At 34.9% G+C, this 6,820-nt stretch overlaps 1 long non-coding RNA gene across 1 annotated transcript in view; it reads right to left on the bottom strand.

Moving 5' to 3' along the window:
- Positions 1–6,443, bottom strand: part of LOC109366964 — a 26,387-nt gene extending 19,944 nt beyond the window's left edge. Inside the window, exon 1 of the long non-coding RNA XR_004159378.1 lies at positions 6,365–6,443. This is a non-coding gene — a long non-coding RNA (uncharacterized LOC109366964). The remainder of the gene's footprint in view (positions 1–6,364) is intronic.
- Between the last annotated feature and the right edge of the window lie 377 nt (positions 6,444–6,820).

The following is a 6,820-nucleotide window of genomic DNA, read 5'->3' on the forward strand; positions in this document are numbered from 1 at the left end:
AAAAAAAAAAGAAAAAAGAAAAAAGAAAAAAAAAGTAAGTACTGTGAATGACTCTTTATGTTCCTTCTCTCTCAACTTTCACAGTTCTTACAAATCTGAAATTCAAGCAGTCAGCAACACATAGTATCATAATTACTACTCAGTTTTATATTCTTACCCTTTATCTACTGGTTACCCATAGTGTTATTAAAGGAATTTGCCAGTAAACAATAACATGCACTGTAATGTTAAGCAAGCAATCAATCAACATAGCTTCAACTTCAATAAAGAATTTTAAAGAACTTGAAAATTTTTTTATTAAGAAAACAAGAATGCATAGTGCAAGACCAAAAGATGAACAACACACATAAAGGAGCTCCAGGCTTATTTTCCATATCTTAGCTAATGCAAGGCCATTTTACCATAATGAGAACTGATACAGTTAGCCACGCTCTGGAGAGTGTCACTACACATCCCCAGCACTTCTTTTCCTCTAATATATAACTAGAAGATGTAAGTTTATTTCTTGTTCAAAAATGATGTTTCATGAGACTGTTTCACCTATAAGCTGATCCTACAAGCACTTCACTAAAAGCAGAGTTGTTCTCCTACAAACAGGATTAAATAGCTGTTATAAATCCTTCTTGTCAGAAGTTTTATAAATTTGATTCTGTTTCCATATTACAAGTAATTCCCAGTGGTAAATATAATACAAGGTCACCATACATATCAACAATAATGTATGTGGGGATATAGAAGAAGAAGGGACAAAGTTGCATTATTTGTTTGGAAATATTAATTTTCAACTTCCTGATTAAGAATAGGGTGCTTCTCCACAGTAATTTACACCATGGGATATTGTTGTTCTAATGGTATTCTGTGTAAAGCATTAAAAATTAAACAAATGCCTATTGAAATTATACCAGGTGATAAATAATTCAATGAATGAGCTTCATATAATGTAAACATTCACAAATTATTTTAGCATGAATTAGTAATCAAAAGCTAAATTATTTAGATTTCTGCTTCAAAAGGAAACCTAATGAGATCATAAAGAATTCTGATAAGAGATCTCCAGACTAAGAAAAAAAAAATGTTTTCCAGGAAGGTAATTTACTATCTTACAACTTATAGTTATAAAATTGTATTTTTACAGTCAGGATGATTTATTGTGCACTTTTACTATAATGAATGTTTGAAGCATAGTGATACCTCTTTTTAAAAAAAAAAAAAAAAAAACCACAAAACAAAAAAAAAAACACTTTGCAATATCATAAACACCCAGAAGGTCTTTTCATAAAATAGATGTATGCTTGGTTTGATTTTCCAGGAGCAGTCTTTAGGAAACAGATATGTGAGAATACAGCAATACAGACATCACTGTATTTTAAAATATTTGCATTGCAATTAATTTTCAAGAGTGATACGTCTAAGAGTGTCAAAAATGTAAGAAGCAGGGGAGACAAATAAAATAAGATGCAGCCATCTAACAACTTAGTCTACAAGAATTTTCCACAGTGAAGAGACAATTGAGGGTTTCTCTTGTTTAGCATTACTTTGAAATCATGAACTTTGGCATCTTTACACTAGTAATTTGTTTTTGTTCTTGCTTTTCTTTCCTGAAGGTAAGTACGCACTTGTTTTAACTTTTTTAAATTTAATTTAGATTCCCAGTGTGAGGACGCTTTACAAATAGATCCAATATTGAAAGGTCATCAACAGATTCCATGCTGAATGATTCTGATACGTGTGGTATATTTTTATAACATAAGAACAATGAAATAGCGGTGACTTTTCAATATGATTGCAATGACTATTTCAGTTCATAAATTAAGCAACATAAAAATTAACTTCACCAATACAAACTTATTGGACGATCAGCTTGACATTATCCAACATTTCAATTATTTAAAAGTGCATTTCTATGAAACAAAATGCCAAAAAAGATTGAAGGGCATCTCCCTTCTCAATTAAGCACATAAGTTGGAAGCTAGAGAGGAAGGTGCTGCACGGGGTAGGCTGGATGAAGCAATATAAATTTTCCAAGGCCATATTCTGAACATTCAGTTTTCCACGTCTACCACTTCCTGTATACACAGAGTCATTCTGAACTCAAACTGACCTAAAAGAAAAAGTAACAGCACCCTTACATGAGCAGGAGACTGATTTAGATTAATCGTAACTAGTTTTGTTCTTTTATCTTTCTTTAATCGTTAAGTTTGTTTTCTAATTCTTGTAAACACTTGTTTTCTGCACTTCTTTTCAAATACATGTTTTAGTGTTGTAATAGAAATTAATACCATACTCAGTATTTCTCTTGACATTTAACATATTTAACGTTAGTTGTGACAATACTTAAACACTTCAACTGAGTATGCGTAGAAACAAGTAGCATTCCAATTAAGGCAGCTGTATCACATCACGGTACAGTCAGTAAACAGCAAGAAAAGTTGACAGAAGAAAACTAGTGTCTGTAAGCTGTACAACTCTATAAAAATGAAGTTATAATTGTAAGATTCAATCTTATAAGTCATAATCTTTTCCATCTTATAAGTCATAGTAATTTCCAGACTGATAAGAGTCAATTAAAATTTCTCAGTTGTTCTTGCTGATCACAGCCAGGAGATACTCTATGTGCTTGCCAAAAGTTATCAACTGTTGGTTTTCTATCATTTACCTCCTTTGTTGCTCCTTTTAAATACTCTTTTTTTCCTGTATTGTGCAATAACATTTTCTCTCAAACCTCCTTCAAAATGTCTGAGACCGTCCTAGTCTCCTAAAATATTCCTCTACCTTCATTATTAGTACCTTTCCTTACCTCTAAGACCTCCCCGTTTCATTTTCTCTCCCCTTGAGAATCCTCCTGTACCATTTGTTTTCCAAGTTCTACCCCTTACCTTAACTTACTTCTCCAATTCATATATTCACCCTTGACTCTCATTCTTCCATTCTCTGCTTCCCCCAGATATTTGGGGCCAGACATTTCTCAGCAGTGTGCAGCGACAGGACAAGGGACAATGGGAATACAGGAAGTTCCACACAAACACGATACAGAACTTTGAGAGTAACAGAGCACAGGAATAGGCTGCCCAGGGAGATTGTGGAATCTCTTTCTCTGGAGATACTCGTTACCCTGGATGCTTTCCTGTGGGGAACCTAGATGATTTCCAGAGACCCCTTCCAATTCCTACGATTCTGTAATTCTGTCTCTTCCTCCCTTTCTTTCCCCTTGCACTTTTCCCATGGTAAAATCATTCTTTCTTCCATAGAACTCTGAATTTGGCTCCAAGTATCCTTCTCCTCTATTTGTAAAAGATATACTCTATAACATACTGCTCCTTAGCAGATCTCCCTGTGCCTCTTGAAGGCCATATCTAGTGCAGAATATAGTAACAAAATACATGATTCACATCTTTGCTGTTTTCACCATCACTCCATCCTTCTTGAAGCCTTTTTCTTCTTACTTCTTGTTACTGCTGTTAGCTGGTCTGTTCCATAAGCTACAAACCTTCCTTCTTCCTGATAGAGCTGTTCCTAAAACCCACATCTTTTGCCCCTCCTCTTACCACCTATCCGGACTGTGATAAACACATTATGTGAACCCACAGAACTGGATAAAATTGCTTATGTCTTCCACTTTTGTCATAGGCAGTGTTAGGATTCTCTTTTTCAACAGAAATAATTATATTGTTCCACTTTGGACAAATTCTCTCAGAAGTGATTTTTCTCGCTAAAACAATTCTGAGCATTAAAATTCATAAAAATTAAAATTAAAACCTGATTTAAGGTTTCAATCTGCCTTAAAGTTCTTTCACACATTTCCAACAACATGTTAAATAATAGGTTTGTTCAAACTTCTTTTAAAACTGAATGAGTCTGTTAGGCATCTTTTGAAACAGAACAAAGATACAAATCAATGAAGCTTTAACCTGTTAATCTCTCATAAGCAATCTGCCAGTAATCCTCAATTGATAAAAGCAAGACTGTGAAGGATAGGCTAATTCTTAGATCAGTTCTTCAAAGAAAAAGGCCACTCTTGTTTTGACTTCCAAATTTAACAGTGAAAGATTAAAGTTAGTACACATACAGCTATATGTACAGCAACTTAATAAAAACAACTAAGAAAAGAAACTGAAGTCTTTTGTCTAATTTAATCATCAGGCATGTATCAGGCTTAAGGTGTACAACACCTGCCATTGAGGAAAAGGAAATTTGCAAATGTTCATTCTGTATTGTGCATCTCCAAATTTCAGGGTTAAGCTGAAAAGCTTAAACATAGGCTTTACATTAATTCTGGATTTGCTCTGTAATTTAGACTGTAACATCTTCATTTATAGTAGTAGTGTAGAAGGTTGGAAGATCCTACTTCACTAAAGAAAGTAAGATATGCCCATACTTATGATGTGGAAATTATTTAGAGACTGAATATGGAATTCCACAGTGAAATTTTTCACAGTAAAAATGAAGGGAATGCTTAATGTTAGCAACAGTATAGCTCCACAGAGATTTAAAATTCACTGTGTGAGGTTAAAGACTATATTCAGAAAGCACAGTAGCATAAGGAAAAAAAACTTCTACTACAGAAGAAGGTATTTTTGAACACAAAACTAGTTTTTTTGAAAAAAGAATTTTTCATTGATTATCTTGTAAAATAAATGAAAGTCATGACAGAACATTGATGTTTTCTACATTTATTTCATTTCTGCTGAAATTCATTTTCCCCAGGTTTAGTAAACATGTAAACAGTAAACAGTACTGAGTCACAGCTGTTCTGACTCCATTCTAATAGTAGCTACTGATACTTTTGTTCTCAAAGAAGAAGGTACCATTTAAAAAGATAACTTAAACTACCTAAATGCCTATGGAGACACAGAGGGGAAAATATGCACCAAAGGTAGAGCATGCATTCCCAAACGCTACAGCAGCACTTTGGTACACTTATATTTAGTGCACAAAATCATTTCACAGAAAATGAGTGTTTCAGTTCTGCATTATTTCACTTCTACTTTCTGGACTGATCAAAATGTTTTTTACTTTGGAAAAAAAAAAGTAACATGAACAGTTTGACAGAAATACTGTATTTGGTGAAGTATAACAACTGCAGTAGATGTCACATTTTTGCTACGTGAATTCCTGAAATTCTAGCAGACAAGGCCATAATACCCTTGTAATTAATAATGTCACATCAACATCTGCAGTTCCCTGCTCAGCACTTCAAGCTTCCTTCAGGCATTTGTCTATTTTCATTCAACAGTAACACAGTGTAGTGGTGTGCGCTAGTATTTTTATCAAATCTTACCCCTGGGCTTTTATAGAGAGGTGATAATTACCAGACCTCTTTCACCCTCCAACTTTTAAGAATAAGTACTTATCCACTTGTGTGCTAGCAACTTCACAGGAGTTAGAAATCAATTTATCTGAACATAAACTTTGCTTTACTTTTTTTTCCTGAACATTAACTGAAAGCAAGTTAAACTAATTATGCAGAGAAACTGCTCTTGCCTGATGTACAGCGACACATACTTCTTCAGAACTACACTCAACTGGCATTAATTGAATAAGGAAAACAGTTAACATGCACGGAAAATTGCCTCATTTCCTAAATCTGTAAGGATTTTTTTCTCTGAAGAACGTACTCTAACTCTGGGCTGAACTTCCAAGATCAGCAAGATGTTTCAAGATTATAAATTTAATAAAAACATGCACTCATATATGGCATCAGATATAATATATATGTTCCCTGATGATCAAAACTTCCTAGGGAAGATAACAATGGAGAATGGAGTAAGAGACAGTAGCACTGTGATAAAACACTACCTTGAAGACATAGAACTATTAGAGAACATCCACAGGAGGTTTAGGAAGATAGTAAAAGTTCTAGCAGGAAATATGTTTGAGAATTAGTAGTTGAGCCTAGCAAAAAGGAGACTACAGGAAGGCTCCATAGCAGCTCTTCGTGAAGGGAGCAGAGGGGAGCACTGAGCTCTTTTCGCTGGAGACAGCAATAAGATATGATGCAATGTTGGTCAGGCATTTGAATAGGCTCTTCAGGATAGTAGCTATGGCACCAACCTGTCAGAATTCAAGAAGCACTTGGACAAAATTCCCAGACACAGGGCTTTGTTCTTGGGCAGTCCTGTGTAGAGACCCCTGTTTTATTTTTCTTTACTCTATTTTAGCCAAACATTGAACTTCACATAGGAATACCAGTGTCCAGAGAATGAAGCAAAACTCTCTATTCCAAGTGTTTAATGGTCACTGTTAATTCCACAAAACAGTGAAACTACTTCTGAGAAATTCTTCTCAATACCAGACAGTATTGCTGGGAATACCAATAACCATTTACTGCAAGGGGAAGAAGAAGAAAAAAAAAAGTTAGACTCACCCAGTTAATGCTGAAAATCTCTGACAGGCAAGCACATCCACTAAGCAAGCAACTCTCCTGCAAAAGATGTTCTCCCTTTAGAGGCTAGCCCTTAATTGAGCCCAGGGCACTCCTGGTCAAGTGGGAAACCCGTCAATTTTTCACACCTGTGCTTCCTGGGCCAGCCATACTCCTTCACCGGCTGCTCAGTCATCAGTTCAGGCTGTGACATAACAATTCCCCTACAGCCACCATCTAGTCCACTAAGGGAAGCCATCAAAAGAAATACATAATGTTAAAACATAAAACTGAAAATCCTAGAAAGGGAAAAACATTTAAGAAATAAAAGTCATTGCAGATATACAGGGAAGAGATGAGCAAAAGAAGACAGTCACATGCAAACTGTGAAATGCTTTATGGTTTTAATGCTCAGAGACTAAATCACGGAATTGTAATACTAGACTCAAGATAAAAATG

This window comes from Meleagris gallopavo, chromosome 3 (assembly GCF_000146605.3).
Source record: "Meleagris gallopavo isolate NT-WF06-2002-E0010 breed Aviagen turkey brand Nicholas breeding stock chromosome 3, Turkey_5.1, whole genome shotgun sequence".
Lineage (NCBI taxonomy): Eukaryota > Metazoa > Chordata > Aves > Galliformes > Phasianidae > Meleagris > Meleagris gallopavo.